Source organism: Bos taurus, chromosome 14 (assembly GCF_002263795.3).
Source record: "Bos taurus isolate L1 Dominette 01449 registration number 42190680 breed Hereford chromosome 14, ARS-UCD2.0, whole genome shotgun sequence".
NCBI lineage: Eukaryota > Metazoa > Chordata > Mammalia > Artiodactyla > Bovidae > Bos > Bos taurus.
Genome location: NC_037341.1, coordinates 72,032,538 through 72,055,127, shown reverse-complemented (window position 1 = coordinate 72,055,127; position 22,590 = coordinate 72,032,538).

Sequence of the window (22,590 nt, the reverse complement as noted above, 5' to 3'; positions counted from 1 at the left end):
GGGCACCTACCGACCTGGGGAGTTCCTCTTTCAGTATCCTATCATTTTGCCTTTTCATACTGTTCATGGGGTTCTCAAGGCAAGAATACTGAAGTAGTTTGCCATTCCCTTCTCCAGTGGACCACATTCTGTCAGACCTCTCCACCATGACCCACCCATCTTGGGTGGCCCCACAGGGCATGGCTTAGTTTCATTGAGTTAGACAAGGCTGTGGTCCTAGTGTGATTAGATTGACTAGTTTTCTGTGAGTATGGTTTCAGTGTGTCTGCCCTCTGATGCCCTCTTGCAACACCTACCGTCTTAGTTGGGTTTCTCTAACCTTGGACATGGTGTATCTCTTCACGGCTGCCCCAGCAAAGCGCAGCTGCTGCTCCTTACCTCGGATAAGGAGTATCTCCTCACCATGGCCCCTCCTGACCTTGGACCTGGGCTAAGTCCTCCAGGCCACCGCCCCTGGCCTCGGGAGGAGGGTAGCTCCTCCTGGCTGCTCCTGCACTGTCGCAGCCTGGCACGCTTGGCCACCGCCCCTGACCTCAGATGTGCGGTAGCTTCTCTTAGCCACGCTTGTGTGCCGTCACAGCCACCCATGCTTTCTCAAACTTAAGCTGAAGAAAGTAGGGAAAACCACTAGACCATTCAGGTATGACCTAAATCAAATCCCTTATGATTATACAATGGAAATGAGAAATAGATTTAAGGGTCTAGATCTGATAGATAGTACCTGATGAACTATGGACTGAGGTTTGTAACATTGTGCAGGAGACAGAGATTAAGGCCATCTCCATAGAAAAGAAATGAAAAAAAAAGGCAAAATGGCTGTCTGGGGAGGCCTTACATATAGCTGTGAAAAGAAGAAAAGTGAAAAGCAAAGGAGAAAAGGAAAGATATAAGCATCTGAATGCAGAGTTCCAAAGAAGAGCAAGAAGAGATAAGAAAGCCTTCTTCAGCGGTCAATGCAAAGAAATAGAGGAAAACAACAGAATGGGAAACACTAGAGATCTCTTCAAGAAGATCAGAGATACCAAGGGAACACTTAATGTGAAGACGGGCTTGATAAAGGACAGAAATGGTATGGACCTAACAGAGGCAGAAGATATTAAGAAGAGGTGGCAAGAATACACAGAAGAACTGTACTAAAAAGATCTTCATGACCAATATAATCACGATGGTGTGATCACTGACCTAGAGCCAGACACCCTGGAGTGTGAAGTCAAGTCAGCCTTAGAAAACATCACTATGTACAAAGCTAGTGGAGGTGATGGAATTCCAGTGGAGCTATTCCAAATCCTGAAAGAGGATGCTGTGAAAGTGCTGCACTCAATATGGCAGCCAACTTGGAAAACTCAGCAGTGGCCACAGGACTGGAAAAGGTGAGTTTTCATTCCAATCACAAAGAAAGGCAATGCCAAAGAATGCTCAAACTACTGCACAATTGCACTCATCTCACATGCTAGTCAAGTAATGCTCAGAATTCTCCAAGCCAGGCTTCAGCAGTACGTGAACCGTGAACTTCCAGATGTTCAAGCTGGTTTTAGAAAAGGCAGAGGAACCAGAGATTAAATTGCCAACATCCTCTTGATCATGGAAAAAGCAAGAGAGTTCCAGAAAAACATCTATTTCTGCTTTATTGACTATGCCAAAGCCTTTGACTGTGTGGATCACAATAAACTGTGGTGAATTCTGAAAGAGATGGGAATATCAGACCACCTGACCTGCCTCTTGAGAAACCTGTATACAGGTCAGGAAGCAACAGTTAGAAGTGGACATGGAACAACAGACTGGTTCCAAATAGGAAAAGGAGTACGTCAAGGCTTATATTTTCACCCTGCTTTTGTAACTTCTATGCAGAGTACATCATGAGAAACACTGGACTGGAAGAAACACAAGCTGGAATCAAGATTTCCAGGAGAAATATCAATCACCTCAGATATGCAGATGACACCACCCTTATGGCAGAAAGTGAAGAGGAACTAAAAAGCCTCTTGATGAAAGTGAAGGAGGAGAGTGAAAAAGTTGGCTTAAAGCTCAACATTCAGAAAACAAAAATCATGGTATCTGGTCCCATCAATTCATGGGAAATAGATGGGGAAACAGTGGAAACAGTATCAGACTTTATCTTTTTGGGCTCCAGAATCACTGTGGATAGTGACTGCAGCCATGAAATTAAAAGACACTTACTCCTTGGAAGGAAAGTTATGACCAACCTAGATAACATATTGAACAGCAGAGACATTACTTTGCCAACAAAGGTTCATCTAGTCAAGGCTATGGTTTTTCCAGTGGTCATGTATGGATGTGACAGTTGGACTGTGAAGAAGGTTGAGCACCAAAGAATTGATGCTTTTGAACTGTGGTGTTGGAGAAGACTCTTGAGAGTCCCTTGGACTGCAAGGAAGTCCAACCAGTCCATTCTAAAGGAGATCAGTCCTAGGTGTTCTTTGGAAGGACTGATGCTAAAGCTGAAACTCCAGTACTTTGGCCACCTCATGCAAAGAGTTGACTCATTGGAAAAGACTCTGATGCTGGGAGGGATTGGGGGCAGGAGGAGAAGGGGACGACAGAGGATGAGATGGCTGGATGGCATCATTGACTCGATGGACGTGAGTCAGAGTGAACTCCGGGAGTTGGTGATGGACAGGGAGGCCTTGCGTGCTGCGATTCATGGGGTCACAAAGAGTCGGACACGACTGAGCAACTGAACTGAACTGATCTCTGAATATAAGTTAAATAAGCAGGGTGACAATATACAGCCTTAAAGTACTCCTTTCCCTATTTTGAACTAGTCCATTGTTCCATGTCAAGTTCTAACTGTTGCTTCTTGTCCAGCATACAGGTTTCTCAGGGGACTGGTAAGGTGGTCTGGTATTCCCATCCCTTTAAGAGTATTTAATTGTTTGTTGTGATCCACACAGTCAAAGGTTTAGCAATGTCAATGAAGCAAAATTAGATTTTCTTTTTTAATTCCTTTGCATTTTCTATGATCCAGAGTATGTTGGCTTTTTAATCTCTGGTTCATCTGTGTTTCCTAAATCCAGCTTGTACATCTAGAAGTTCTCAGTTCACGTACTGCTGAAGCCTAGCTTGTAAGATTTTGAGCATAATATTGCTGGCATGTGAAATGAGTGCGATTGTGTGGTAGTTTGGCCATTCTTTTGCATTGCTTTTCTTTGGGATTGGAATGAAAACTGACCTTTTCCAGTCTGTGGCCACTGCTGAGTTTTCCAAATAGTCAGCATAATGAGTGCAGCACTTTTATAGCTTAAGGCAATCTTTCTTTATATTTTAATTTTAGCTTCTTTACTAGGATATGACCGTTTGTATCATTATTTTTCCCATCTGGAGCATCAGATCAGATCAGATCAGTCGCTCAGTCGTGTCCGACTCTTTGCGACTCCATGAATCACAGCACGCCAGGCCTCCCTGTCCATCACCAACTCCCGGAGTTCACTGAGACTCACGTCCATCGAGTCAGTGATGCCATCCAGCCATCTCATCCTCTGTCGTCCCCTTCTCCTCTTGCCACCAATCTCTCCCAGCATCAGAGTCTTTTCCAATGAGTCAACTCTTCGCATGAGGTAGCCAAAGTACTGGAGTTTCAGCTTTAGCATCATTCCTTCCAAAGAAATCCCATGGCTGATCTCCTTCAGAATGGACTGGTTGGATCTCCTTGCAGTCCTAGGGACTCTCAAGAGTCTTCTCCAACACCACAGTTTAAAAGCATCAATTCTTTGGCTCTCAGCCTTCTTCACAGTCCAACTCTTGCATCCATACATGACACAGGAAAAACCATAGCCATGACTAGATGAACCTTTGTTGGCAAAGTAATGTCTCTGCTTTTCAATATACTAACTAGGTTGGTCATAACTTTCCTTCCAAGGAGTAAGTGTCTTTTAATTTCATGGCTGCAGTCACCATCTACAGTGATTTTGGAGCCCAGAAAAATAAAGTCTGACACTGTTTCCACTGTTTCCCCATCTATTTCCCATGAAGTGATGGGACCGGATGCCATGATCTTAGTTTTCTGAATGTTGAGCTTTAAGCCAACTTTTTCACTCTCCTCCTTCACTTTCATCAAGAGGCTTTTTAGTTCCTCTTCACTTTCTGCCATAAGGGTGGTGTCATCTGCATATCTGAGGTGATTGATATTTCTCCTGGAAATCTTGATTCCAGCTTGTGTTTCTTCCAGTCCAGTGTTTCTCATGATGTACTCTGCATAGAAGTTACAAAAGCAGGGTGAAAATATACAGCCTTGACGTACTCCTTTTCCTATTTGGAACCAGTCTGTTGTTCCATGTCCACTTCTAACTGTTGCTTCCTGACCTGCATACAAATTTCTCAAGAGGCAGGTCAGGTGGTCTGGTATTCCCATCTCTTTCAGAATTCACCACAGTTTATTGTGATCCACACAGTCAAAGGCTTTGGCATAGTCAATAAAGCAGAAATAGATGTTTTTCTGGAACTCTCTTGCTTTTTCCATGATCCAGAGGATGTTGGCAATTTGATCTCTGGTTCCTCTGCCTTTTCTAAAACCAGCTTGAACATCAGGAAGTTCATGGTTCACATATTGCTGAAGCCTGGCTTGGAGAATTCTGAGCATTACTTGACTAGCGTGTGAGATGAGTGCAATTGTGCAGTAGTTTGAGTGTTCTTTGGCATTGCCTTTCTTTGTGATTGGAATGAAAACTCACCTTTTCCAGTCCTGTGGCCACTGCTGAGTTTTCCAAGTTGGCTGCCATATTGAGTGCAGCACTTTCACAGCATCCTCTTTAAGGATTTGGAATAGCTCAACTGGAATTCTATCACCTCCACTAGCTTTGTTCATAGTGATGCTTTCTAAGGCTGACTTGACTTCACACTCCAGGGTGTCTGGCTCTAGGTCAGTGACCACACCATCGTGATTATATTGGTCGTGAAGATCTTTTTAGTACAGTTCTTCTGTGTATTCTTGCCATCTCTTCTTAATATCTTCTGCTTCTGTTAGGTCCATACCATTTCTGTCCTTTATTAAGCCATCTTTGCATGAAATGTTCCTTTGGTATCTCTGATTTTCTTGAAGAGATCTCTAGTCTTTCCCATTCTGTTGTTTTCCTCTATTTCTTTGCATTGATCGCTGAGGAAGGCTTTCTTATCTCTTCTTGCTCTTCTTTGGAACTCTGCATTCAGATGCTTATATCTTTCCTTTTCTCCTTTGCTTTTTGTTTCTCTTCTTTTCACTGCTATTTGGAGCATAGTGAGCTTTTTGTGTATTTGAAAACATTTTTTCCTGGAAAGTTTTCTTTTATAGAACCTTTGACATTTTTTTTCCTATTTACTGTGATTTCACATTTCAGAAATACCAGTTATGCATATATTGAATCTCCTTTATCATACCTTGTATCTATTATTATCTTTCTAAAAATGTTTAATATCTAGGTTCATTTGCATTTACTTTTGCTCATTTTTCTCACTCCTATCTTCTGTATGTCTAGCTGTATAATCTGCAGCGTTTGTTTTGTGTTGACTATAATGTGACTGTGACCTCTAAGTTTCTCTTCCTTTTCTTATCCTAGCTGTTGCTGCCTTCAGTTTATATATCCATCAAATATTGCTTTATTTCACCTTTCGTTAGTTTATGGCAAGGTATTAATCGCACTTTTTATATATGCATGCGTTTGTACATATATATATGTACACACATGCATGCATATATATGTATAGTGTTGACTATTTTTGCCTGCCATTTGTTTATCCTTTTATCTGTAATATTTGTATATAGATACTATTGTGATAATCTTGAATAATTAGTCATTTTTAAATTATAAGAATTCTACCTGAATATTTTTTCAGAAGGAGCTTCATGGAGAGGAGAGACTAGTTCAGTGTTCTGGGTTAGTGTTCTTGGCTCACTCTCAAGATTCTTGTGTGTGTGTATTGGGGTAGGGGATTGTCTTAATCTTTATTTATTCTCAGGCAATGAGAATATGCAGCTCTAGGGCTGCTTGAAATTTAGACTCACTTTCCCCTATGGTGTCTCATATGTAGACTGCTTCCTGCAAAAATAGCCTGACTATACGTTTCCTCATTCTGCCCAGCGTTCCCTGCTTCTTTTCGTGTTAGTGAGGTCCTACACAAGTTACCAACTGTAATCCATGCAATCAATATCATTATCAGAATCAGTATGTTTCCTTCCTTATTTGTATCTTCTGGGCACTTTGACGTATTTTGAAGAACTGAGTCTTCTTTATTTGAGATCAGTAGTTACAAGTGACATTCTGTACCTCTGTGTGATCTTTACTTTTGTCATTTAAAAAATTATATTTGGGTGGAATAGACAACACTCAATTTTGTTTAAGATAGAGTTTGTGTTTCTAGTCTTACTACTAGAGACATTTAATCTTATAAAAATAAAGTTTCTTAGCATATATAAATGTAAAAAATTCTTCTAGTACTTTAGAGGATTTTCAAGAGAAGAAGAAGATAATATTGTATTTATTCTGACATCTGCAAACCAGAGATCAGAAACAATTTCTTAATGCTTGTTTATTGTAGGGGACATATACGCTTGAACTAGAATCTCAAGGTTTTCCTAGGATCTTGAAAAACTGATGGAAGAGAGATTTGGGCCAGGTGTACCTTCAATCTTTCTAAACTGACATCTAACAGAAGCTAATTGTATTCATACATTCCTTGGTCAGGACTATTTTTGCTGAGAAAGAAAGAAACCCAAGTAAAAATATTTCAGCTAAAATGAGGGATTTGTTGCCTTACATGACCAGATTATGTGAAAATGAGGAATAGAGTTGCTTTGGGGACAAATGGAAGTCAAGATTTAAACACCATCAGAGTTCCCTTTGCTTCATCTCTGATCTGTTTTACGTGCCAACTTCAATTTCCTGGACTGCTGAAACCACTGTAGGAGATTCAGTGATTGGGAGCTCCAAATTTGCATCTTTACAGTGTCTTAAACATACAAAAGAAAAAGACTTTTTCTCCGTAAGCACCAATGTGAAAAATCCCCCAGTTATGCTGGTTGAATACTGGTGCCTGTCCCTCGCAGCTTTCACTGTAGCCAGGCTTTGCCTTGCTTGTATTTCCAACCCTTGCCCAAGCAAAGCAGTGTCTATTATTGGAAGGAAGAAGCTGGGAGGAAAGACATGAAGGTCCACAAGCAATAGTCACTATACCAATCCAGTTGTGATTATAAGGTGCTATGGAGATGATTGCATTTGCCTTTCCAAGAACTATATCATATCATGTATTAAATATCATTTGATTGCCAAGTCAAGCTTCCTCTGAATACTTACATAAATTCACAGAAGCATACTTTATTATTACTTCACACAAAAGTGACATAGCTATTTTATCGTGAGCCAACAGAAAAAGCATAAACACAAAAATGTGTATTCATTCTGTTACTTCTCTATTATTTTAAAAACTATTTAGACAGGGTAGTTTCTGGCTAGACTGATAATTAATTAATAGAAACAAATGCTAAAGGGGTTTCTCTGTGAAATGACTGCTTGGTTCCTAGATATTTAAAGAAATCTTTTACTGAATATACAAATTTTATTTAGCTTACCTTAGTAGGTAAGAATTAAACAAGAATAAAATGATTGTACCATTTCTGGGGTTGTGGGGAGAGAAGCACTAATGCAAAAACCCACCTTGTTCAATTATCAAGATGGTTGCATTTCACTGAGAGATCAAGTGTATCAGTGCTTTTTGTACTATAAGAGCAAAAGGTGACCTAAGGAACTTATAAACCATATTATCTTTCCTGAATCTCTTTAAGCACATTTTCAAAGTATCGATGTTTATATGAAATACTCTAATTTCAAAGTATGTGACAAATCAGTCACTAAAAGGAGAGAAGATTGCCAGCTCTTAAAAGAAAGAAATATCTCCACTTTATTTTACTTTGCTCTTTTCAATAGCACTATAGCTTCTTCCCAGTCAGTCATGGAGTAGTTTCATTCTATTATTCAGGATAATGAAAGCCTCAAACTTTCTTCTTTCAGAGAAAACCAGCTGGAAAGAAGTAAAATGAGCCATGTTTTCTTGTTCTTTTATGAATTTTATACAGAAAGTAACTTGGCACAGACCCATGTTTCTAACATCTTACCCCAAAGGAGCTAGTTAGTGTTAAAAAAGAGAAAAGAAAAAAAACCCACTTGGGCAAATGCAGACACCAATTCCCTCTCTCAAAAACTAGAGGAGAGAAAACAACCCATGCTTTATGGTGTATTACCTGCCAGTGCAGACGTGACTGTGGTAATCATGATTTTGTTGCCCACAGACTGTAAAATATTTATGGAGACAATATGATTTGGGTCAAGATATTATATAAAGTAAAAGTTGCTTTATTCAATATGGGATGAACAGTATCCATATTAAAAACCATCGGGAAAAGTGTTCAAATGAAAAAAATAGGTTTAAAACAAATTCATCTGTTAAATGTTCATAAATGTTTTAAGAAATACAGACAAATAAGTCTTGAAATCCATATTTATTGTACACAGTTGAAAAACTAATAGTATTTATTTAATCCAGGTGGGGAAGTAACACAAAATTTGGCTTTTAATGATCAACAGGAAATTCTTTTCCTAAGAAATTACCAAAGTGTTTGTCGTCAACCAAGCTGCAATAGGGTTATCACTCTTCTCTTGGCAAAAAGCTAATATTATTAGTCTAATATTGATTTATAAAGAATAGGTTTACTTCAAGCCTACAGAAAATTTTAAGTCTTGCCTGAAAATACTATCTCGGTATAGGAATGTGTGTGTGAGAAACACAAAGCCACTTGTTGACTTGTGACTTGGGTGTTGCTCAAAGGCTATTATGCAGCAAATCAGGCAATATATTTACTCGGGGATATTATTTGGTGCTGATTAGGGTCAAACTGTGGGGTCTTGTTCTGCTGGGTCACTCATTAATCTGTATTCATGGTGAAAAAAATGGATAATTTAAACAGAAAAGTAAAACACAGCTAATCTAGTTTAAGAATCTTTATGAAATCTGCCTTCTGAACTGTATGTTCTGGGTAAGTCAGTGAGTTTAAGGTCAAGTTGATTATGACAGTTTCACTCACTCATTCACTATTTCAAATGTTTGCTGATTGTTTCTAAATTCCTTCCTTGAGAAGAAACAGAGACATACATTTCACCAAAGCAAACTTTATATAGGTATGAATCCAAATTCAGACATAAGCATTATGCAAATGAGTGCATATTTTGCTTTCTTGTTTGGAAATAAATGAAAGATGTGGAAAATCTTACATGACTCAGTTCAGGTAAGCTGAAGTAAAACTTCAAGGTAATATTAATAATAAAGCCAACATTTGTTAATAGCGGACAAGATATTATATATTGGACCTGTACTAACTGCCAGGCACTGTTCTAGATGCTTCCTTTAAGTTATCAAAATGGTTTAAATAATGTTTGACTTTGAGTGAATCATTTTGTTGTTCAGTCACCAAGTCGTGTCCTACTATTTGTGACCCCAATGGACTGCAGCACACCAGGCTTCCCTCTTCTTCACTATGTCCTGGAGTTTGCTCAGACTCATGTCCATTGAGTCGGTGATGCCATCCAACCATCTCATCCTGTCGTCCCCTTCTCCTTCTGCCTTCAATCTTTCCCAGCATCAGGGTCTTTTCCAATGAGTCGGCTCTTTGTATCAGGTGGCCAAAGTATTAGAACTTCAGCATCAGTTCTTCCAGTGAATATTCAGGGTTGATTTCTGTTAGGATTGATTGGTCTCCTTGTATTCCAAGGCACTCTCAGGCATCTTCTCCACCACCACAGTTTGAAGGCATCAATTCTTCAATGCCCAGTCTTCTTTATGGTCCAACTCTCACATCTTTACGTGACTACTGGAAAAACCATAACTTTAACTATATGGACCTTTGTTGGCAAAGTGTTGTCTCTGCTTTTACAACAGTGTCAAGGTTTGTCAGGGCTTTTCTTCCAAAAATCAAGCATCTGTTAATTTCCTGGCTGCTGTCACCATCGACAGTGATTTTGGAGCCCCCCACAAGAAAATCTGCCACTGTTTCCATTTTTTTCCCCATCTATGCCATGAAGTGACGGGATTGGATGCCTTGACTAGAGTTTTTGAATGTTGAGTTTTAAGCCAACTTTTACATTCTCCTTTTTCACCTTCATCAAGAGGTTCTTTATTTCCTCTTCACTTTCTGCCATTAGAGTGGTATCATCTGCATATCTGAAGTTGTTGATATTTCTCTCATCAATCTTGACTTCAGCCTGTGATTCATCCAGCCCAGAATTTCACATGAGGTACTCTGCATATAAGTTAAATAAGCAGGGTGACAATCAGTTCAGTTCAGTCCCTCAGTTGCATCTGACTCTTTATGACCCCATGGACTGCAGCACACCAGGCCTCCCTGTCCGTCACCAAATCCCAGAGTTTACTCAAGCTCATGTCCATTGAGTCAGTGATGCCATTCAATCTCTGTTGCCCCCTTCTTCTCTTGCCTTAATCTTTCCCAGCATGAGGGTCTTCCAATGAGTCAGTTCTTTGCATCAGGTGGCCAAGAGTTTCAGCTTCAGCATCAGTCTTTCCAATGAATATTTGGACTGATTTCCTTTAGGATGGACTGGTTGGATCTCCATGCAGTCCAAGGGACTCTCAAGAGGCTTCTCCAGAAGGACAGTTCAAAAGCATTAATTCTTTGGTGCTCAGGTTTCCTTATGGTCCAACTGTCACATCCATACATGACTAATGGAAAAACCATATCTTTGACTAGATGGACCTTAGTTGGCAAAGTAATGTCTCTGCTTTTTAATATTCTGTCTAGGTTGGTCATAACTTTTCTTCCAATGAGCAAGCGTGTTTTAATTTCATGGCTGTAGTCACCATCTGTAGTGATTTTGGAGGCCTGAAAAATAAAGTCTGTCACTGTTTCCATTGTTTCCCCATCTATTTGCCATGAAGTGATGGGACTGTATGCCATGATCTTAGTTTTTTCAGTGTTGAGTTTTAAGCCATCTTTTTCACTCTCATCAAAAGGCTCTTTAATTCTCCTTCACTTTCTGTCATAAGTGTGGTGTCATCTGCATATCTGAAGTTATTGATATTTCTCCCAGAAATCTTGATTCCAGCTTGTGCTTCATCCAGTCCAGCATTTCTCATGACGTACTCTGCATATAAGTTAAATAAGCAGGGTGACAATATGTAGCCTTAACGTCCTCTTTCCTGATTTGGAACCAGTCCATTTTCCCATGTATGGTGCTAACTGTTGCATCTTGATCTTCATACAGGTTTCTAAGGAGGCAAATAAGCTGGTCTGGTATTCTTATCTTTTTAAGAATTTTCTACCATTTGTTGTGATCCACACAGTCAAAGGCTATAGCATAGTCAATGAAGCAGAAGTAGATGTTTTTCTGCAATTCTCTTGATTTTTCTATGATCAAACAGAAGTTGGCCATTTGATCTCTGGTTCCTCTGCCTTTTCTAAATCCAGCCTGGACATCTGGAAGTTCTCGGTACATGTATTTAAAATCCATAGCTTGAAGGATTGTTAGCACTACCTTGCTAGCATGTGAAATGAGCACAATTATACAGTAGTTTGAACATTCTTTGGCACTGACCTCCTTTGGGATTGGAATGAAAACTGAGCTTTTCCAGTCCTGTGGCTATTGCTGAGTTTTCCAAATTTGCTAACATATTGAATATAGCACCTTAAAAGTACTATCTTTTATGATTTTAAATACCTCAGCTGGAATTCCATCACCTCCACTAGCTTTGTTCATAGTAATGTTTCCTCAGCCCACTTGACTTCACACTCCATGATGTCTGGATCTAGGTGAGACCGAACCAGAGTGGCTATATAGGTTATTAAGATTGTTTTGTACAGTTCTTCTGTGTATCCTTGCCACCTCTTCTTGATCTCTTTTGCTTCTGTTAGGTCCTTGCCATTTCTGTCCTTTATAGCCTATCTTTGCATGAAAATTTCCCTTGGTATCTCTAATTTTCTTGAAGAGATCTCTAGTCTTTCCCATTCCATTGTTTTCCTCTATTTCATTGTATTGTTCACCAAGAAGGCTTTCTTATCTCACCTTTCTATTCCTTGAAACTCTGCATTTGGTTGGGTATATCCTTCCCTTTTCTGCTTTGCCCTTCACGTCTTTTCTCAGCTATTTGTAAGACCTCCTTAAACAACCAATTTTCCTTCTTTCATTTTTTTTTTCCTTTGGGATCATTTTGGTCACCTCTTCCTGTACAGTGTTTTGAACCTCCATCCATAGTTCTTCAGGCAATCTGTCAGATTTAATCCCTTGAGTCTATTTGTCACTTTAACCTTATAAGCATAAGGAGTTTAATTTAGGCATATCTGAATGGCCTAGTGGTTGTCCCTACTTTCTTCAATTTAAGGGTGAATTTTGCATTAAGGAGTTTGTGATCTGATCCACAGTCAGCTCCAGGCCTTGGTTTTGCTGACTGTATAGAGCTTCTTCATGTTCAGCTGCAAAGAACACAATCAGCCTGATTTTGGTATCGACTATCTGGTGATGTCCATGTGTAGAGTCATCTCTTGTGTTGTTGGAAAAGGGTATTTTCAATGACCAATGTGTTCTCTTGGCAAAACTCTGTTAGTCTTTTCCCTGCTTCATTTTATACTCCTAGGCCAAACTTTCCTGTTATTCCAGGTATCTTTTGACTTCTTTCTTCTGCATTTCATTCCCCTATGATGAAAAGAACAAGTCTTCTTTTTTTTTTTTTGGTGTATGTCTTCATAGAACCATTCTACTTCAGCTTCTTCAGCAATAGTGGTTGGGGCATAGACTTGGATTACTGTAATGTTGAATGGTTTTCCTTGGAAATGAACTGAGATCATTCTGTTACTTTTGAGATTGCACCCAAGTCCTGAATTTCTGACTCTTTTGTTAACTATGAGGGCTACTCTAAGGGGTGGTAAATATAATGGTAATCTGAATTAAATTCACCTATTCCCATCTATTTGAGTTCCCTGATTCCTGAAATATCGATGTTCACTCTAGGCATCTCCCTCTTGACCAAGGTAATTCATGCATGCATCCTAAGTTGCTGCAGTCATGTCTGACTCAACAACACTATGGACCATAGCCTGCCAGGCTTCTCTGTCTATGGGATCCTCCAGGTAAGAATACAGAGAAGGTTTCCATGCCCTTCTCCAGGAGATCTCCCTGACCTAGGGATTGAACCCACATCTTTTACACTCCTGCATTGGCAGGCTGGTTTTTTTTTACCACTAGTGCCACCTGGGAAGTCCAAGGTAAATTGGATGTGGTCAAACAGAAGATGGCAAGAAAGAACAATAAAATTTAATATAATATAACATGGCAGGAAAATGTCTTTGCTTATTCTGTTCTTTATGGGCACAAGGCTTTTGAGGCCTTACAAACTAATTATATGTATGTATGATGTCTACCAGTTAAAGGGTCTCATGGAAGACTAAATTAAAAGATACCTAAAGAATATATGCAAAATACCACAAAAATTATTAAAATCATTATTGTTCAAAGGAAATTGAAAAGTTAATCTAATTGTCCTTTTTGAAAGTGAAAGTGAAAGTTCATATAAGCACTCTAGACAATAAAGCAAACAAATCAACATCATTAGAATCTGAAGTTGGAAAGTGAAGTGTTAAGAGACAATTTTTATACTCTCCTTATAAAACCATTTCCTATCTTAAATCCTCCATGTGTCTGTAGTTCTTCCAAATATCTTAAAACAGAAAGAACAAAAAATAAACTAATGTGTTTAATTTTTTTTTTTTTGGGCCATCCTTTTCTATTCCAGTGGTTGTTTCATGAACCAAATTCAGTCTGACATTTGCTTTTATATAACCTGTGAGCTAATTGTGGTTTTAAATTTTTTTTAAATGGTTGGAAAAACTATTTAAAAATTTTAATTACATGTGAATTTATAGAGAATTCAAAGTTTAGTATCTACAAATAAAGTTTTATAGGAATATGGCCATGCTTATCATTTGTGTACTAGCTATGGTGATTTTGTGCTATAACAGCAGAGTTGAGTAGCTGTAAAAGGGAATGTAAGGCCCTAAAACCCTAAAATACTTATTAACAGGACCATTAAGAAAAAGTTGGCTACCTCTGTTGTAACCCGATAAAATAATAGGCCCATTACTAACTTTCATTATGTCCAACTATGAGATTTATCTTCACTTCAATACACCTGATTGTCAAGGACTGAAGAGTTTGATATTTTACTCATAAGCTTGAAAGTTTGCCTGACATTTAATAATGCAAGTTGAGGACATGAAACTCCTGGGTCAGGGCCAAAAGACAGTTTACTCCTCACAGCATTAGCAGTTAGCCAGAGTGTCAGCATTTGTGAGCTGGTTTTCCTAGTCCTAAAGGGTCGGATGATGATTACATTCAGAGTTGAGTTCGGTGTGCTCAGTTGTGTCCAACTCTTTGTGACCCCATGGACTGTAGCTGGCCAGGCTCTTCTGTTCATGGAATTTTCCAGGCAATATTACTACGGGTGGGTTGAACTGCAGGAAAAGAACTCTGAGGTTAAAGACCTGGATAGGCATTTCTGTGTTTTGCTCCAGCAAAGAATGCTATATGTATCTTCCAAGGCCTTTTATACAACAATCATCACTGAAAACAAAGGAACAATGTAAGTCAGTGCCTCACTTGCAAGACATGGAGAAATACAAGAGAGCTACTCTGAATCATGTCCAACATTGATTATTTTTGTTACCTTCAGTTATGAGACCAAATACATATTGTAAAACTATTTAGGAAAATAACTGAAAAATAAGAACTGTACTTAAAAAGTGTCAACAATGCAAAAATTTTAATTTTTATCTATCATTGTTAAAAGTCATTTAGATAGGTAACACAAAATGGGAAATGGATGTTTTTATTGGTATGATTTGGGAACACACATTCAGGTCCGTATATTTCAAAATCAAATTTCTCACTCTTACAAATATGTAGTAAGCTTTACTATTTACATTATAGTAGAACTGTTTGCCTCTCTGTGGTTTGATTTTCAAAATGGAATTTTACTATTTGATAGAACTTAGCATTCTTCCAAAATTGTGATTTTAAAGATTACTCATACTGTTGTCTTTCTCCATGGCTATTAGAATTTTTATGGAAATGTATCATTCCCTTATCTCTAAAGCAGAAATTCATTGCTAGCTCACTGTTCACCAGCAGTCTACCAAAGGCTATAAACTATAGCCTTAGACTGGAATCTTTGAACTGGGAAGTTAGACTGGACTCCACAAACAGGGAAGTCAGACTGCAAGGAGGCTGAATCAGAATCATGAAATTTGAGAAGAAACACCTTTCAGAAGTACAGATGCACCCCTTCACAAACACATGCTTCCTTCCACCAATTTCTGTCTTAGAGGATAAGCAGTCTTGAACCCAGAGAGGTAAACGATATTAAACATTTGAGAAATGATCTCTAGGAATACAAGTCCATATAAATAAAGTATTATTTCCTAAACATGTTGAAAAATAATTTACTAATTTAAAATATAGAATGTAACATGTTATTGCTAAACATGTTATCTCTTTGTTGTCTAAGGATTAGTCTTTCCTGAATGACACTGTTGGACAATAGGCTTTGTACTCCTATTCACTGGGCTGTCCAAAGACTCTAAAAGATTGACTGCTATGGGATTTGCTTTTCTTGAGTAGACATCAACAGGGTATGATGCCAAACTCTTTTATTTATACATATATATTTTTTTCTTTTTTTGGCCAGCATTTTCTTTTCTGGTTAATTATTACCAGAAGTAAATTAAATATATATATATATATATTTAAATAAATTAGTCTCAATCACAAATAACATACTACCAAAATGTCCTTTTAAAATGGTTGTTTTCCTTTATTTTTTACTGAAAGTGAAAATAAAAAAGAATGCTACAAACTGAAACTGCCTGAAGTCAGATAATTGGTGATGCAAATACTTTTTTTCTTATTACTATTACTGATTGAATGCAAATTTTGAGACTCTTTAAATCACAAAGCATTCAAGACATGCTGAATTAAACTTTTGGATCATCTGGTGACAGTCCTCTGAAAGGAGTTTTATATCATCAGTCCTCACCAAATATCCCAGGTGGCACCAATTGTAAAACTCGACCTGCCAATGCAGGAGACTCAAGAGATATGAGTTTGATCCCTGGGTCAGGAAAATCCCCTGGAATAGGAAATGGCAACCCACTCTAGTATTCTTGCCTGCAAAATTCCACGGACTGAGGAGCCTGGTGAGCTATAGTCCATAGGGTTGCAAAAAGTTGGACACAACTGAGCATGCATCCCTTCCCAAATTTAGTGGTAAAAATAGCTTCTGACTAGTTTTTTGAAAATTGACAGGTACGGGCTGAAAATTGACAGGTAAGGGGTGAAAATGAGAAGTTTGGGACACCATACAATCTATTTGAGTATATTTTTTAATCTTGAAGTTGAGGAATGCCGTTTATACATAACATTTTGTATTTTGTAGTCATGAGAATTTGTGTTGGTATTTTCCAGTTAAATACATTGACCTCCTCCAACTCCCAGAAATCCTGCTCCTGACAAATAGCGGAGTTGGATGACTACAGCTTCATGCATTACACCTTCTTATATGGTACAGGCTATTCTTTATTTTTTTTCCTTCCAGATTTATTAAGATATAATTGACACATAGGACTGTATAAATATACGGTATAAGGTACAGTATAATGCGGAGAAGACAATGGCAACCCACTCCAGTACTCTTGCCTGGAAAATCCCATGGACAGAGGATCCTGGTAGGCGGCAGTCCATGGGGTCGTGAAGAGTTGGACAAGACTGAGTGACTTCACTTTCACTTTTCCTTTCATGCATTGGAGAAGGAAATGGCAACCCATTCCAGTGTTCTTGCCTGGAGAATCCCAGGGACGGGGGGAGCCTAGTGGGCTGCCGTCTATGGGGTCGCACAGAGTCAGACACGACTGAAGAGACTTAGCAGCAGCAGCAAGCAGCATAATGATCTGACTTACATATATCATGAAATGATTATCACAATAAGTTTAGTGAACATTTATCATTTCATGTAGATGTAAAATTAAAGAAATATACATTTTTTTCTTTGTGATGAGAACTCACAGGAATTACTCTCAACTTTCAATAGTGTTAATTATATTTATCATGCCCATCCCTTTGCAACCCTATGGTCTGTAGCCCACCAGGCTCTTCTGTCAATGGACTTTTCCAGGCAAGAATACTGGAGTGGGTAGTTATTCCCTTCTCCAGGGGATCTTCCCAAGCCTGGGATCGAACTCAGTTCTCCTGCATTGCAGGCAAATTCTTTATCATCTGAGCCATCAGGGAAGACCCATATTGTACATTACATTCCTAGCACTTATTTATCTTATACCTGGAGCTTTGTACCATTTAAATTACCCTGTTCCCCCACCCCTTCCTCCAGAAATCACAAATCTGTTCTCTTTTTAAATGAGTTTGTTTGTTTTTGAAGTATAAGTGACTTCAAACACTCTGAGAATTCATTGTACATTATTCAAAATGATCACCATAAGTCAAGTTGTCATCTGTCACCATAGAAGAATATTACATAGTTATTGACTATTTCCCCCTACTCGTACACTTCTTACATACTTATTTAAGTAGCAACTGGAAGTTTGTGCCTTTTAATCTTCCCCACTTATTTCTCTCCTCCACCAAACCTTCTCCCCTTTAATTATCACATATTTGTTCTCAGTATATATGGCTGTTTCCCTTTGTTCATTTGCTTTGTTTATTATATTCCACATATAAGTGAAAATATACATTATTTTTCTTATACAGTATTTGCCTCATTTCACTTATCATATCACCATTTAAGTCCATCCATATAATTGCAAATGGCAAGATTTCATTTTTTTTTTTTTTGTGGCTAAGTAATATTTCACTATAGCCTCTGTCTCTCTGTCTAATATCCTTCTTTATTCATTTATTGATTGATGGGCACTTAGGTTGCTTCCATATCTTGGCTACTGAAAATAATTCAGCAGTGAACAGAAGAGTGCATATATATTTTTCAATTTTTCTTAAATGTCTAGAAGTAGAATTGTTGGATTGTATGGCACTTCCTTTTTTTTTTTGATGTTGAGTTGTATGAGTTCTTTGTATATTTTGGATATTAACCCCTTGTCAGATATATCATTTACAAATATCATCTTCCATTAGGTAGATTACATTTTCAATTTGTTGATAATTTCCTTTGTTATGCAAAAATTTTTAGTTTGAAATAGTCCTATTATTTTGCTTTTGTTTTCCTTGCCCAAGGAAACAAATCCAGAAAAATTATTACTAAGACCAATGTCAAAGAGTGTATAGCAGGCTTTATTCTAGGATTTCTGTGGTTTCAAGTCTTACTTTAAAGACTTTAATCCATTCTAAGTTTATTTTTGTGGTACAAGAATTGTCCAGTTTGGTTATTTTCTATGTAGCTGTCCAGTTTTCCAAACACCGTTTATTGACGGGATTATAGTTTCCCATTGGATATTCTTGCTTCCTTTGTCATAGATTAATTACCTATGTAAGTGGATTCGTTTCTGAGCTCTCTATTCTGACTCATTGATCTATATGTCTGTTTTTATGCCAGTACCACACTATTTTGCTTATTGTAGTTTTGTGGTATATTTTGAAATCAGGGCACATGATACCTTCAGCTTTGTTCTTCAATTTTTTTTTTTTTTTTTTTTTGGCTAGTTGAGATATTTTGTATTTCCACAAAAATTTTAGAATTATTGGTTCTAGTTCTGTGAAAAAATGCCATTGGCAGTTTGATAGGGATGCATTGAATCTGTAGATTGCCTTGGGTGGTATGGTCATTTTAACATTGATTATCCCAATCCATGAGCATAGTTTATCTTTTCATTTATTTGTGTCATCTTTAACTGCTTTTCTCAATTTCTTATAGTTTTCTGTGAACAGGTCTTTCACTTCCTTAGTTACATTTGTTCCCAGGTATTTTATTCTTTTTGATAAAATTGTGAATGTGTTTTTTTTTTTTTTTTTTGGTCTTCTGTTTCTGTTAGTTCATTGTTAGTATATGGAAATGCAACAGATTTCTGTTATTAATTTTCTATCCTTCAAATTTACTGAATTTACTGATGGGTTTTGGTAATTTTTGTTGTTGTTGTTAGGTGGGGAGTGGCATCTTTAGAAGTTTTTATGTATAGTAACACATCTGCAAATAATGATTAATTTTACTTTTTCCTTTCCTATCTGAATTCATTTATTTTTTTCTTGTCTGATTGATATGACTAAGACTTCCAATACTACTTTGAGCAAAAATGGTGAATGTGGGCATCCTTGTCTTTTTCTTGATCTGAGTGGAAATACTTTCAGCTTTTCACCATTGGGTATGATGTTAGCAGTGAGTTTTCCACATATAGCCTTTATTATGTTGAGGTATGTTTCCTCTACACCCACTTTGTTGAGAGTTTCTTTTTTAATAAAAAATGGATATTGAATTTTGTCAGAATCTTTTCTGCATCTATTGAGATGATCACATGGCTTCATGCTTCAATTTGTTAGTGGGGTGTATAACATTGATTGATTTGCAGATATTGAAAAATACATTAATTCCTGGATTAAATTCACTTGAACATGGTATGTAATCTTTTTAATATATTGTTGGGTCCAATTTGCTAATATTTTGTTGAAAATTTTTGCATTTATGTTCACAAGTGGTGCTATGCTCTGTGCTAAATCACTTCAGTTGCGTCTGACTCTTTGTGACTCTATGGGCCCACCAGGCTCCTCAATCCATGGGATTCTCCAGGCAAGAACACTGGAGTGGGTTGCCATTTCCTCCTCCAGTGGATCTTATGGACCCAGGGATTGAACCTTTATCTCTTACATCTCTGGCATTTGCAGGTGGGTTCTTTACCACTAGCGCCAACATGGGATTGGTCTGTAATTTTTTGGGGGGAGGGCTGTCTTTGTATGGTTTTTGTATCAAGGCAATACTGACCTCATAGAAAGAGTTGGGAGATCCTCCTCTCAACTGCATTTTTTAAGAATAGTTTGAGAAGGATAGATGTTAACTCTTTTCTAAGTATTTGGTAGAATTCACATGAAACCATCTGATTCTACATTTTTTGTGTGTGAATTTTAAATTACTGATTCAACTTCATTATTGATAATTGTTCTCTTTGTATTTTCTATGTCTTCCTTATTCCCGGGAGAGTGTACATTTCTAGGATTTGCCCATTTCGTCTAGATTACTGTGTATGATTGTAGTGGTCTCTATTATCCTTTTTATTTCTTTGGTATTGACTGTAACTTTTCTTTCATTTCTGATTTTATTGATATAGGTCTTCTCCCTTTTTCTTGGTGAGTCTGGGTAAGGTTTTATTATTTTGTCTTTTTAAAGAACCAGCTCTTAGTTTCATTGATATTTTCCATTTCTTTTTTAGTCTCTATTTCATTTGCTTCTGCTTTGATCTTTATAATTTCTTTTCTTCTATTAACTTTGGATTTTGTTTGTTCTTTTTCTAGTTCTTTTAGGTGGAAGGTTAGGTTGTTTATCTGAGATTTTTCTTGTTTAGTTAGATAAGCTTGCATTGCTATAAATGCACTCTTAGAACTGCTTTTAATGCAGCCCATATATTTTGGATTGTTTTGTTTGGCTTTCATTTGTTTCCAGACAATTTTGGATTTCTCCTTTGCTTTCTTCAGAAATGCATTGGATGTTTAGTATCATATTGTTTAGTCTTCAAGTGTTTGTGTTTTTTGCCATTTTTTTCTTGTGGTTGATTTCCAGTCTCATGGCATTTTGGTTAGGAAAGATGCTTGATAGAATTTCAGGAGTCTTAAGTTTACTGAGGCTTGTTATTTGGCATACCATGTGATTCATCCTGGAGAGTGTTCCTGTATAATTAAAAAGAATGTATAATCTGCTGTTTGGGGGTGGAATGTTCTATATGCATCTGCTAAAGTCCATTTCATCTAATATGTCTTTTAAGATCAGTGTTCCTTGCTGATTTTACATTTGGGTGATTTGTCCATTGCTGTAAATGGGATGATAAAGTATTCTTCTATTTTTGTGTTACTTTTAGTTTTTCCCTTTATGTCCTTCAATATTTGCTTTATGTATTGAGGTTGTCCTGTGTTCAGTGCATATATATTTGCAATAATTATATTTTCTTCTTGGATTTATCCATTGATAATTATGTAAAATTCTTCTTTGTTTCTTATTACAGCCTTTGCTTTACAGTCTATTTTGTCTGATGTAAGTATTGATATATTTCTTTTTATTTTCATGAAATTAAACATCTTTTGCATGAAATATCTTTTTCCATAGCTTCACTTCCAGTCTGTGTTTTTCTTTAGATCTTTAATGAGTCTCTTGCAAGCAACATATATCTGAGTTCTGTTTTTGTATCAGTTCAACTACTCTATGTCTTTTGGTTGGAGCATGTGGTCCATTTATATTTAAAATAATTATTGATAAGTATATACTTGTCATTTTGTTACTTGTTTTAGCTTTCTTTCTGTGTTTCTTCTTTCCCACTTTCTTCTTCTTTTATCACTGCCCCTTGTGCTTTGATGACCACTATTTTTGGGTTTTTTCCTTTGTGTGTGTGTGTGTGTGTGTGTGTGTAGATACCTAATATAGATGTTTGGCTTGTGGATTCTATGAGGTTTATATATAGCAAATAATATCTCTATATATCTATATGGTTATTTTAAGTTGCTAATCTCAATTCAAACACATTTTAACAATCCTGCTTTTCTACCATCTCCCACTAGTTTCATGGAGCAACGGACTGGTTCAAAATTGGAAAGGAATACATCAAGGCTCTATACTGTCACCCTGCTTATTTAACTTATATGCAGAGTGCATCATGCTGGGCTGGCTGGGACAAATGTCAATAACTCAGACAGGCAGAGGACACCTCCCTTCCTAAGAGGCCCTTGGACAGCAAGGAAATCAAACCAGTCAATCTTAAAGGAAATCAACCCTGAATATTCATTGTAAATCCTGATACTAAAGCTGAAATTCCAATACTCTGGCCATCTGATGCAAAGAGCTGGCTCATTGGAAAAGACACCGATTCTGGGAAAGATTGAGGGCAGGAGGAGAAGGGGGTGACAGAGGATGAGATGTTTGGATGGAATCACCGACTCAGTGGACATGAGTTTGAGCAAATTCTGGGAGATAGTGAAGAACAGGGAAACCTGGTGTGCTGCAGTCCATGGGGTCAAGAAGAGTCAGACACAACTGAGCAACTGAACAACAACAGCTAGTTTATTGTTTTTAACATTAAATTTTGCATCTTTTTGTTTTGTGTATCCCTTAACTGCTTATTGTGGATGTACAAGATTTTACTACTTTTGTCTTTTATCTTTCTTACTAGTTTTATGAGTTGATTTATTTATCTGTTATCTTTGCTGTATATTTCCCTTTAGCAATGAAAGTTTTCCTATTATGATTTAATATTTCTATTTTCAGCCTTTTCTTTTTAGGTTAGAGAAGTTCCTTTAACATGTCTTTTATAACTGGTTTGGTGGTGCTTTTAGCTTTTGCTGTGTGTAAAACTTTCAGTCTTTCCATCAAATATGAATAAAGCTTTACCAAATT